Consider the following 14,110-nt stretch of genomic DNA (forward strand, 5'->3'; position numbering starts at 1 on the left):
TTGTCAATCCTTGCATCATCCATTTGATCCCTGGAAAGGCAGAGAGGCAGACAGAATACAAAACAAACATTAGCAAATACCACATGAATACAGAATGCCTAACAGCGTACCATTCACATCAGCAGACAGCCAAGGACAATTAAATTATTCATAGATATGAACTGTCCAAGGTAGGAGAAAAGAGAAAGAATTAATAAACAGTGTCTCAAAAAAAAAAAAAAAAATCACAGAAAGACACCCAACCCCATCAGCAATTTTTTGTTGTTGTTGTTGTTAAACTAACAGCCAACTTCTGGTACCAATGAAAGAATCAGAAGTCAAGGTCTTTCTAAAAGACTTTTTGTCATAACTGGGTAATTAGTTACCATATATTCAACTGCCATATTCCAATCCCTTTAAGGCCAACAGCTTTGAAATGCAAACCACAGCTCCCTCCTTCCTCTCTGTACAGAGTCAGGAGGGCCAATGCTAAGCCAGCACACAAGAACTGTTGCAGAATGAGATAGTCAACATCAGCAAGAAAGGAAAAAACCCATTAGTCAAGAGCACAAGCACATAAGAAACCTGGACTCCATTTTATGCAACTAATTATTTCACCAAGTTGCTCTGTGTCTCTTCTCCTCAGCTGTGAAAACAGAAGAAGCAGGCATTTTACTGAGATGAGATCTACTCATGTAGTCCAGTAATGGGCACATTGATGTGAATATTTGCAACTGCGTGAAGTCCTGTGACTTCCATGAGCATCTAAGTGTTACAAACCACTGGACTCTACCCCTAGGAGTATCAGTCCTCTTCCACTGAGCAATTAAAAAGGTCTTTTCCTATGGAAACTTCTGTGGGGAAGGTCCCATCCCACATCTCAAGCAAATATTAAAGCTTTTTACAAAATCCAGCAAGGCAGACAGAAATAGCCTAAGGGCAAAGACTAAGATAGCAAGAAGCTGAGGGTTCCAATAGTCAAGCAACAATTTAAGAGAGCTGTAACAGCAGTGTGGAGCAGTTGCAGACAGCCATCAACACCACTGCAGGGTGGTGGGACAGCACACATATCTTCACCTCAGCTGCACCCAAACTCCCTGTCAGATTTATTTATGTTGCCAGTTATAATCTGGTAGCTAAGTTATGTGTGCATGGTAAATCCTTCTGTCACGACACAAAGGGTTACCTATCTGCTGCTCTGTCAGCAGACCATTTTATATCCTTGCAGCTCAACCCCAAGAAGTTCATTCCTCAGAGCCTTGCAGTTTGATGTGTTGGCTGGAATTAAGAAGAGCAGGGAATTTATCTGGATCTTTATGTACTGGGAGTACACATTGACTACCATTGGGCTTTTTCTAGGTAGGCCAGAAATTCTACCCTGATCTCAAGAGATCTTTCCATCAAAGCTTAAGTTACTGGAGTTTCAATTTCAGTGACAAGTTATTCTAGAAAATTGCCTCAAAGAAGTAAAAAAAAAAAAAAAAAAAACAAAAAAAACAACCACAAACAAAAACACACCAAACAAACAACATGTTGAAGAAAAGCAAAGAGCAAGTCCAACTCTTTTCATGCATAGGTGATGTCCAGTGGTAACGTGGAAAAGATGAGAGGCTTTACTTCAGTGCAATATAGATTTGTAGACTGTCTCACTGCCTTTTGAAAACAGTAATCATGATTCTTCAAAAACTAAAATAAAGAATCCAACACCTTTTCCCTTTCTTTCCCAGCCACCACAACCTCTACTAAAACAACCATAACAAAACAACAAAAACCAAGCCGTGTTTATAACTTAATTATATATGTCTGCCCAAGAAACAGAAGACATGGAACACATTTCATTTTAGAGTTCCAGAAGTAAACCTGGCCTTTACCCTGAAAGCCATTTTGCCCTATTTCAAAAAGCTCTATGGCTAATCAATGAGAAGACACTGGGAGTTCTGCCACAATTGCTGGAAAAAGCAGTGCAGAAAAAGAAATATATACACACAAACATATAAGTACATAAAGAGAGCAAACTCATAAAAGCTGCACTGAAGCAATTAATTCTATCCTCTCATTTCATATGGAGGTGGCACAACAGAGATTTCATTCATGAAGAGGTCTAGGGTGTGCCGGGAAGTCTCAGCCTGACAATTTGCCGCAGATGCTTGCTTAGAGGAGCCATTTATCAGTGTCACCCATGCACATTACTACACACTGCTTCCTCAGCAGCATGATTCCACCCCAGCTTCCCACATAGCACATTCTGGTCCTTGATATTTCAGGCACAGAAATAGCTCTTATCTGGGCCTTAGCAGTGTGCGCTTATTGAAACGATTCCTATTATCCAAAGTGCATGTGTTTAGAGTAGGAAAGGGACAGAATTTATTTCCTTTGCTGATAAAAAGAACAGCAAATTAAGACAAGTCACAACAGTTTTCCTTCCCCTTCTCCCCCTCCTCGTTTTACCCCTGTTTACTCATTGCTTATAAACAGCTAGCACAAGCATTCACATCAGCAGAGCTGACTCCTGGAGATACAGGCATCTTTGATGTTTCAACTCTTGTTATACTTAAGTGGAATATTAAACAGGCAAGACAGTGGCAGACCAAGTTAGTAAGAACTAAGTAACTAGGACTGACAAAGAAGGCTGGCAGTTTAAAGCACTTCAGTCTGTAGAGTGCTTCATTTGGAGACATTGGTACCAGTGCATTCAGTCCTCATGCATACCCCCACACACCTTTAGCTCTCCTCTCACACCTTAAGTCTTTTCTATTCTGCTCTTAAATTATTTGGGACAAGTACTACTACTTAATAGCACACCCTTAGAGTGTCCAGTATAGTAATACTACAGGCCCCCAGGGCTCGGTGCTGGGGACGGTTCTTTTTAATATCTTTATCAATTACCTGGATGAAGGGATCGAATACACCCTCAGTAAGTTTGCAGATGACACTAAACTAAGCAGACGTGTTGATCTGCTTGAGGGTAGGTTGGCTCTGCAGAGAGATCTGGACAGACTGGACCGATGGGCCAAGGCCAATGCTATGAGGTTCAACAAGGCCAAGTGCCAGGTCCTACACTTGGGTCACAACAACCCCATGCAGCACTACAGGATTGGGGCAGAGTGGCTTGAAAGCTGCCCAGCAGAAAATGACCTGGGGGTGTTGGTGGACAACTGGCTGAATATGAGCCAGCAGTGTGCCCCGGTGGCCAAGGCAGCCAACAGCATCCTGGCCTGTACCAGGAATGGTGTGGTGAGCAGGACTAGGGAAGTGATCATCCCCCTGTACTTGGCACTGGCGAGGCCCAACCTCGAGTACTGCATTCAGTTTTGGCCCCTCACTACAAGAAGGACATTGAGGTGTTGGAGCATGTCCAGAGAAGGGCTACAAAGCCTTGGTGAGAGGTCTGGAGGACAAGTCTTATGAGGAACAACTGAGGGAACTGGGGTTGTTTAGCCTGGAGAAGAGGAGGCTGAGGGTAGACCATATCACCCTCTACAACTACCTGAAAGGAGGTTGTAGAGAGGTGGGGGCTGACCTCTTCTCTCTGGTGACAAGTGATAGGACAAGAGGAAATGGGTTTAAGTTATGTCAGGGGAGGTTTAGATTGAATATTAGGAAACACTTTTTCACCGAAAGGGTTATTAAACATTGGAATAGGCTGCCCAGGGAGGTGGTGGATTCACCATCCCTGGAGGTGTTTAAAAAAGGGTAGATGTGGTACTTAGGGACATGGTTTAGAAGTGGTTTTTGTCAGGGTAGGTTGATGGTTGGACTTGATGATCTTAAAGGTCCCTTCCAACCTCAGCATCCTATGATTCTACAGAATTAGTAAGCTTAATACTATAAGAATTCAAGTTGATCTGGAAATCAAACTTTTTTTTCCCTTCAGAGACAGACTCAGGAAAAGGAAAAGCCAGGCTGAATTCACAACTATTGCTGGTGCCATATGTTGTATGTCATTTGCTATTTTGGGTGAAACTGTTAGCACAATGGGTTGAGTCCCTATTTTATACCAAGTCTCAAATTGACAGCATGGAACATATAGGTCTTTGTGACCAGTAAACAAGAAACAAATGAGTTGGATACAAGAAAAAAAAAAAAAAAAAAATCTAGTCACATCCTTAGATTCCAGGATGCACCTTGGTCTTCGGAAAACTGAGTTTCAGAATGAAAAATACTGCCTTTGGTTTAACTGCCTTCTACTCTTCTGGCTGCTTGCTGGTTTCTGTTTTGAGAGAGAGATTAAAAGTTATAGGGATGGCACTTTTTAAAAAACAAACAAACAAAAAAAAAAAAAAACACAAAACACACACACACACACCCCCAAACAAAACACAACCATCATATTAACTGTTTCTGTAAACCTTAAAGGACACCAACAGTGAGCTCAGCCTTGTAAAGGATTTGGTTTTCCATCACCCATTTCTCTCTGGTTGACAATGATGTTGAAGCCAAATACCCAACAGTTCACCAGTCAAGAAAAGGATAAAACAGAGACATGATCAAATACCTCTAACAATTAAAGATGATTGCAATGGCAAAAGCAATTCTGAAAAGATTTCTTTTTTAATATCAGAGCTCTCATCAAGAACCAGATCCCAACTATTCATTTAAAATGAGAAGACATTTCTATGAGCTGCCTGTCCCATCTCATATTCCTCACCAAACAGCGTCTTTGCAGGAACACTGAATGAATGACTTCGCAAAAAACAACTCTGCAAAATCTTGCAAAGCCTTGTTTTCATGGTAATGGGAGAGTGTACTGAAAAGCTCCTTAAGCCAGTTTCTTCTCTTACCCACCCCACCTCTTTCTCCCACCTCTAAATCTAAACCAAAAATCTACAGAATGTTTGTCAAATCCATTATTCAAAAATGGATTTGACACACAGGAAAAAAATAAAAAAAGGAAGTCTTATTAGGCATGCTAAAAGAGCAGCTCTGCATTTAGGTTTACCACCCATGCTGCAGAACTGCTTACAAAGCCATCATTAACCGCCTTCCAGCTACCCATCATTTCCCCATGTTCAGTCTGCCCAGACAGCTAGCTATTCCTTTCTAACAAATACCATTTTAATTGCATCTCCCACTTTGTTAGCCTTCACGACCTCCAGTAAAAGCCATCTACGGTCTAACAATCTCTTAAATCTGACACTCGCACCGACTAGCACACTTGTATGCCTTCCTGCTAGGTTCACATGTATGCAGGCTTATTGTCAAGAATTTCCATTAGAAATCTAACAAGTATGAGCTGAAATGACAGCTTTAGGACTAGTGGGGAGAGAAAAGGGGGGAGGGAGTGAAAAGGGAGAGGTGAATAGGAAAGAATACGTATGTGTATTGCAAATGCCCCCTGTCACCAAAGCCTCCATTGTGCCTTTCTGGTGCCAGGGCTTCTGCAGTCCTAACACCTCCCTTGGAGCAACAAATGCACAGCCTCAGCCACTGTTAACTCTTCCTGTGGGAATGCTGCCAGCAATTTCAGCAATATTAACCTAGGGAATACTAACATGATTTAGAGGACTTGTTAAATTTTAATGATATCATTAGAAAAGAGGAAAACACACGAGTCACAACTCCCAGTTTGGTGCATTTGGCTGCTGAATAGGATATTAATGTTTTTCTTTGCCCGGCACTATTAAATGAGCAGTGAAACTAATAGAGAAATGAAGAGTAATGACTTCTATTCTTGCTGTTCAGTGCCTGCTTAAAGCCAAGACCGCCTTATTGCACACTAGACTTTCTGCTGGAGTCCATCAGGTGAATGGAGTAAACAGTTAATTCTTTCAGCATTTGGCACTTAGCAGGTCAGAGGTTCTTTTAGCTAAGAGGCACAGAAAACAAACTGTCCAATGGAAATAGTAGCACACAATCATTCAGGCTATCATTTAGAAGGCAGAAGCCCACTCTCCTGAATAACTTCAGCATAATCAAGTCGGAGTTGGACAAATTTATGTCTAACCAAAGCCAAAGTGACTCTTACAGGAGCCAGGACAGAAACATGCAAAGGCCAGATTCTGCCCCACTTTTAGCAAAGGACTCCAGAGTGACCATCTTCAGCACTGCATGAACCTTTTTCATATCTTCAAGTATGCCTGTGATAAAAGGAATGGGCAGTTCCCAACAGAAGCACACAGCAGCCCACAGAAATTGAGGGGTTGTATTCCTGAATCCTCATTTGTCTTCAGTTAATTATGAGGGTGGGAAAGAAAGAGGGAATGAAACACAACTTGGGAAAAATTAATTCCACAGCTGAGGCGGGTCTGCTCAGACAGTTCTGAATAAAGTTGAAAACCCCCCAACCACTGAATTTTCACTTTTTCTTCATAAAAAGAAAATATTTACTGTGGTGGATGTCAAAGTCTCCTTTCATTTGCTCCCCCCCCCCGGCCCCGAACATTTATGCAAGTAGAATTTTGTTCCCATGCAAGCTCATGGAATAGAGAAGCCGTTGTGAATACTCAGGTGCAAGTAAATGATCACATCAGAGTATTTATGATTTAGGGAGCATGGTGAAATATAAGTTAGAGGCTTATTATTAATAGATCAGAGAAAATCTGCAAGTCGAAACACATTGTAAAAAACAAATACATATGAAGCAAGTGCCACTTGAAGGTAATTTGAAAGAGAAGAGAATTGTGTATTCCCAGTTTAAGATTTTCCTACAAACACTAGAGGTGGATGGATGCTTTACATCAGCCATATTGCACAGGATATAGATATCTTATCTCCAGCATAACAGTTCCTCTGACACACACCACCAGCAAGAAGTTTAAAGTGTTTTCCAGAGCCACACTCACTGTGGCTTGGAGTATTCTTTTTTTAATAGAATAAAATAATTTTTATTTGACACTTTTCCTGAATCACCAAATGCATTGAATAAGATCATTGACCAACCACTAACAAAGCAGATAACTGGCAGGCCCTGTGGTAAGTTCTCCTACTTGTAGTGCAAAGTGAGCAGGCACAGCCCTACTTTGTTCAAAAGGAAGGCATGACAAGTTTAAATATGCAATATGAAACTCTTACACCAACACAGGATTTAGTTATGTGACTCTAGAAGCATCCAGTTCCTTCTGAGGAGGCAGAAGTCTTTTCTTTCCATCATGGATTGTAAACCAAGTCCAATTTAATACCCCATCAGTTCCCTCAGGTCTCTCAAACAGAACTTCCTTGGCAATCAATATACAAGAAGTGTCAGATAAACCATAGACTATATGATTTAATAGTACAGATTGAACAAAACAGCAGGTCTTGGTGACAACTAAGAGTAAACACAGTAGAAAATGAAAATAAATTTTAAACAGCACAATAATGCTGGAATGGTAAGTAGCTTTTCTACACCGTATTATTTCAAATAAAATAAATTTAATTCTGATACAACAACAATAAATCCAAGCTGCAATTGAACATACCAATTTCTTAAAATGGACTCATTTGTACAGCTAGTATCATATTTTCCTTTACTTTCTCATTCGTAAAGTAATTAAAAAGTAATCCCTATATTCTGTACTAGTTACAGCTGAGGTTACGGTTGGATGCATTGTGCTGCTCTCATCAGTACCTTTCTCATCACTGGCTTCTGCTGTTGTAATAGCACATCTAGTCAGTCTCTGACCTTTCAATCAAAAGGATCTGAGTTTAGAAAGCAGCGCTATTGAAAGAGTTTGAACTATCTATCATTTTGATAAGAACTAAGGCAGGGAGCAACCACCATATATTCACACAGGAGACCTGCAGAGATGCTAACTTATGACCTTTGCATGGAAAGGAGAAAGAAAAGGCACTTTGGGAAGCCTGTAAGGGGCCAGGATGTCTTAGCCCTGCTCAGCCCAAGCAGTATGTCTAACTGCTGCTCTAAATGCGTGCAAGTATTCCCTGGTTAGAAGTATAGGATAGGTACAGCTGTGGCCTAGCAGAAATCCTGCTCATCTCACTTAAGTCAGAATCCTGTCACTAGGACAAATTTCATGTAAGTCAATAGACTGACAAAGTTCAGATTCAGGCCTCTTCTCTCTTCATGTCATACAAGGAAAAGAGTTTTCAATAATTGACATTTCTTGCAGGATGTTTTGAATAGCCTCCATCCCAAGCTCAGAACAGTCCAGTCAACATTCCCCTGCCCTATTAAGTGTCTTCTGTTGGTCTGTGCTTTTACTTGGAGAAAGCTCAAAGCACTCTCATCACAGCATTACTAAGCTATAGTGCAACATCATCTAAAGAGAGGAATGGAGGGAAAAGCATGAACAAATGTATATTCTGCTTGTAGATGCTACAAGATATTACAACTGTACCAAAATATATAATCAGACATCTTCTTAAGTTTCAAAACCAGAGATCTAAGCAGTTGTTAGCAGCTTAATTATGCTCATACGTATGGTTTGGGGTTTTTTTTTGGTTTTGGTTTTTTTTTTGTTTTTGTTTTTTTTTTTTTTTTTTTTAAAACCCTGGTTTAATGTAGGAAGGTTGCACAGAAGGCAATTGAAAATAAAACTGGGCAAGAGTAGTCACTGGGGATTTGATTTCAATTAACCTCTGAATAAGGATACAGCCATGGTACATTCATCTAAAACAACCTTGCTCCAATGACCACCCCATCTTAACAGAAACTGTTAAATGAATACTGCCACATCTTTCAAACATGCAAGCTGAAGGTTCCAAAGAAAAGCAACGTTTCAGTGCATGAGTGCAGCAGACCGCTTGCAGTTATTACTTACCACTGCTTTCTAGAAGAGCAATACCTTAGTTGTTGAGACTTCCATCAGTGTCACAGTGCAACCAAAATTTGGTCCAGTAATTGGGGAGACTGTGGAAGATGCCTCTAGAACTTTCCAGTCTTGGGATGTTACTTTGTTTATCAGGGTGCTGTTACACAGTACAGCTTGCCTAATTCAAAGTAAATGCGCGATCTGCTTTTCTGCAATCAATCAGGGATAGCTCTTGAATTGCAGCTTCAGCAACAAATAATATGGACTAGGAATTATTTATCCAATGGCAGGGGGAAGTCCACATGCTTGTATTCCTCACATTAACATACATGCCTCTCAAGCTACAGCATGACGCATTGCTAAGATCTAAGTTAGCAATTTAACTTAGAACATCTCTCACTTTTGACATGCAGACCACATGTCACAAAACGCTGCAGTTCCTACTACATCATCATGTAGAGCATGACAGCCAAGTTTATTGCAGTGGGACGCTGCAAGTTCAGTGCTTGGAAGCACCCCAATTATATGATGTCAAAGGCTATGTGCTGCTGATGTGGCAAAACTGCAAATATCTTTCAACCCTACATACACAGCACTACAACGTTCTAATAATCTGCTGATGCAGGCGTGAATCTCATTACATGCTGATGGCCCATGCTAGTAACGCATGACATTTTTTCTAACACTCTCTGGGGAATTCAGCACAGACTACCTTTCTTCCTCCTCCTCCCCTTCCAAAATTATAAGCCAAAATCCTATGCTTGTTATACAAGGTTGCTAAGGATGTTGCAACATTTATTTCTAGGAAAATACTAAGACTAAAATCATCTTGTGTCTTTAGATAGAGAGCAGTGCAGTGTCCATGGCACGTATAAAGCACCGTGAAGGAACTTTGTCACTTAATAATAGCCCAGCATGAAAAGGCCAGCTACAGACTAAGCATTGACTGTGTATTCCTGAACACAATGTTTTCAGATGCACAGCTAAGTCTCTGGGGTAAAAAAAAAATAATAAAAAAAAATAAAAATCAAAGTTTTGCTCCTCCCTAGAGGTTTACTTTGGATAAAACGTCAATACTTCCCCCGCCACCCCCAACAGCTAGCTCTGTCTATGGTGTCCTAAAGTACTTTCTTTTCTGATAGGAAAAACACCATAGTCTCAATTCACTACATATAATCATAGGCCTGTTCCTAATTTCCAGGGCACTCAATAATGGTGAGCCTTTTTGATCCCATGCAGAAAGCTGCAGAGCTAACAGATTGACAGCTTCCCAAAAAGCAGTCTTTAATATACAGTATCTTCACCCTTACTTCGAAAACATTTTCAGGCTTGAAAGAAATATTTATATTATTTCACATATTGACGCTGTGGATTGCAGCAGCAAGACTTCCAGCTGCTCTGAGAAAAGGGTTTACATTAATTCATCAGAGGTGAAGGCATATCCATTTGTCTCCTCTGGACCTCCATAAGCAGCTGTAATTCCAGGGCAAATGAAGTAGCTTGTGGTTTCCCAACTTGCCAGGAAACATAAAATTGTAAGAAGATTCACAGATGAGTTATGCTAAATGTTTAGTATCGTGACCTGTGATGCAACACAAAAGAATGGTTGTTGTTGCCTAAACTTTAATGGAGTTAATCCTTCCAAATGCTGACAAATTACTGCCTCAGGCCATTTAAAATCACATTTCTAATGCAATAATCCTATCTGCATTACAATGAGTTAGGATGAAATGATTAGGTGCCTGAGATTTTTGCACAGTGAATTAAGTCACCATACAGACTGGCCGTGCTTGTTCACAAATTAAAGGTCTGGACCAAAATGAAATTCCATTATTGTGTCACTTGCTAAGCTTTGAGGAAGGGTTCATTACTGTCCTGTCTCTACTGGGAATGTTTCTAAAGTAGCTACAAGCTAACGGGAGCCTATTTTTCATTAGATCAGCTTCAGGGCTTTCTTCATTATTAATAATTATTAGTCAAGTCTGTGACTACTGAACACCTTTGAAATAGAAAAGGGCGAATTCAACCATATGCAAGCAAAAGATGAGATAAAGTGTCACTATATTTGTGAAAAATGGAACCAAAACGGTACCCTGAATATAAGTCCTTTCCTTCCCCCTTCACAGACACACTGTGCTAAACCAGAATTTACCCAATTCTTATACTCTGAAGTACAGACTTTTTAGCTAGAGGATAGTCCAGAATATAAATCACCTAATAACATCAGTGCTATCCATCTCTAGCATTTAAAATAGCATCCTTACTTCCTGACCCAATCACAACGTGCCCAAGCAAATATTCATGCCTACACATCCAAATTACCTCTTGGTATAAAGGCTGTTTTCAGGATTTTTGGAATCTCATACTAACAAATCTATAATTGCCAGCTTAAGACTATTTTTATTAGCATTTAATTGATTATTTACACATAATGTAATTTGATACACATAAATATAGCAACCCTTAAATTAAACTTACTGATCTTTTTTTGTTGTTGGATGCCTGCAAGGTTAGTGTTCCACTGAAGCCAGAGGATATCACAGGTTTGAACTCATGGCAACTAGATTTCACACAAATTCTGATAAATAGGGAGTGTGATGTCATAAACTTCTGAAAACATAGCCTAAGAAAAAGCTTAACCTTTCTAAAAAAATTAATATTGATAATTTTTGAGACAATGCTTATCATCATGCAAACGTTTCACACTGTAACAAAAAAAAAAAAAACAACAAAAAAAAACAATGGCCAATGGCTCTAAGATCCTTTCAGTTACAAACTGCAACGTGTAACTTTAACAACCACTTGTGCTAGTCATTTCCCACGGGCGTGCTTTGCATGGGAGTTACAATAAGATTTCATTCCCATAAAACATAACCTTTTGTATGCAGATAACTGCTGTACATCATTAAGTCACATCTGTATCACAAGAGGGGAAAGAAACAACAAGCTTCTAGCATTTCTTTTTGTAATTGGCAGGGAACCTGTCATTTTAAGTGGGTAAATTAAAGTACCACAACTATAATTATATATTCCTCACCTTTGTGCCTCACCAAAAAAGAAAACCCACACCCAAATCTCAAGTTTTCGTCTTATTGATGTATTATTAGGAGAGAATGCTTCTATTTAAAACTGAAAGCTCAACACTAACAATGAGCTAGTCAGAAGCAGTTTGCTCTAGGTTAAGTCTGGCTTTTTCTGTATCAAATTAAAGGCTTCAGTACATAGCTTCACATATAAAGCCTGGTCTGTTTATGCAGCAATTAAGTATACTATTACAATTTGCAGATATACACAAACCTTTACATGATTACACACTGTAGAAAACATCAGTGTAGGCTGACATTCAGATAAGTTATTGGGGATTCCAGTTTCTGCTACTAGATATGTGTCAAAACACAGATAGCCTTATATTCTGCAATACACAATACCTAGGGTTATATGCATTTCTAAATACAGTATAAATGTGAAACAGGTGCCACAGACTATATTTATAATGCTAATGAAATTTCTAGGCTGTCTTCAACAGCACCAACAAAAATCCTCATGCAAATCAGCTAGATCTAGCTGACTAGAAGACTGATACACTTTATATGCTCCATTTAATTATTCTAATAAAGGCGTACTGCCAATTAGCTGTGTCCTACAATCTTGAATTGTACGATGCTTTGCAAGTTCTGAGGGATTACCCAGAATCAGGAATGTGATCTGCTCCTTCTCCCACTGAAGTCAGTGGCAGAATCAATTCTAGCCCCTCCCAAAACCTATTCCCATAGCAGCAATCAAGAGCAGACTTCACAGGACCCTGAAAAGTGCCAGCTAAATTAACACAGCATGGTAGACCCCAGTCTCAATCCAAACTGAAGTTCTCCCCAGACACGTGACAGGTTTCCACGTCCTTACAAGAGCAAGACCTTGTACATCTCACCCTCAGAGGTTCTGCTTTCCCCTAAACAGACACTGATCAGGCTACCCAGTGGAAGCCAGCACCAATGAACTTGCAAGACCGGCACAGCAGTCCTGATCCAAAGAAGTCAATGGCACTATGATATTTGTATCCTATATCAGCTAGACCAAAGCCTCACTGTCCTGGGCAGCATCTGCTGAAGGCAGAAGTCACAAGCCCAGAAGTTCTTAATAGTTGTAAATAAGCCAGGAAGTATGAGAGAAAGGGTTGCTTCTGCTAATAGCCACTGCCAGTTAGCACCCATCTGCAGAAGGGAACTGTATGCCAAAAGCTGGAGTACCTCAACAGGATTGAGCCTGCAAATAGGGTAGAGGGTCACCTTAGACCACAGAGACCCACCTTACTTGTGCCTCCTTCCTTCCCCCTAAGTGCACATATTAGATAGTGCCTTTTACAAAACCATTGCTCCTACAGAACTGGAAGGTTTAGAAAGGAGATGTAAGAAGAAAAAAAGAACATAGGTAAGGGGGCTAAAAAGAGAGAAGTAAAGCTTATTACTGGTATGAATAAAGATTAGCCTGTACAAGACTATCAGCTAAACTACATGAACAACAGAACAGAACAAATAACAATAGTAACACAAGGAAGGCTAGGATAGGCAACAACTACCACTATTACAATAAGAGAAGCCTGTACAAATCTTTACATGACTGCAAATTCTGTCAATATTTATTTAACATTGTGTGAGGGATACAAAGCCTTGATGCTTACATTTTATCTCGCCTCCACCCCCAATCTCCATTATTCTGATGGTTTCCATATATGTATCGGTAATTTCTCATCTATACCTACAGCTGGCAATCACTGTCAAATCACACAGCCTGAAATTTGTGAAGAATTTGGTACAGGGCCACTTTCCAGGGAACCAACCATGTATTAATTGACTCTTAGTCTTGGTGGTTCCATCTTTCCCTTTTCATGAATAATTCAGTTAAGTCAGCTCTTGAGACAAGGTAACAAGCAGCCCTTGAGTCTTTCGTTCGAGAGCACCAACTCCCTCTCAAACAGTACCTACATAAATAATAGGGTACAACACAACAGCAATACCAGGGACCCCTTCTCAGTCGGCTCTTTTCCATACCTCTTTATTGTAACCACTAATGAAAACTCTTTGAAGTGGAAGAGTAAATATTATCATTTGATAGTACCTGGACCCAATAGGGCAAACAAAATTGCATTGTATTACATTCTGGGAGCTGTAGACACGTTCACAATGCAATGCTCACAGGGTTGCTATGGAAGAGCCCAACACTTACTATTTTGGTAGCACAGGGTCAGCCAAAGGCTGCTGGGTCACTCTTTTAGGGCTGTTAGCCTTAATCTTTATACGCACAACAAACAGGGGAAACAAAAAACAATGCCAAACAAAACCAAGGAATTTCAGAGTATGCCTTCAGAGGTACCAGATTCCCCAACAGAGGCAGAAAGCAGACATCCAACTCTATCCATGATCAGGCAGCTCCTTAAAACCTGCAGC

The 14,110-nt window shown here is 40.1% G+C and overlaps 1 protein-coding gene across 1 annotated transcript in view; it reads right to left on the reverse strand.

The window, feature by feature from the left end:
• KIF26B (kinesin family member 26B) overlaps positions 1–14,110 on the reverse strand; it is a gene marked incomplete at both ends in the record, with an annotated part of 308,377 nt that overhangs the window by 292,692 nt on the left and 1,575 nt on the right. The window lies entirely within an intron of this gene.

Source organism: Vanellus vanellus (genome assembly GCF_965231255.1).
Source record: "Vanellus vanellus genome assembly, chromosome: 3".
NCBI classification, from domain to species: Eukaryota; Metazoa; Chordata; class Aves; order Charadriiformes; family Charadriidae; genus Vanellus; species Vanellus vanellus.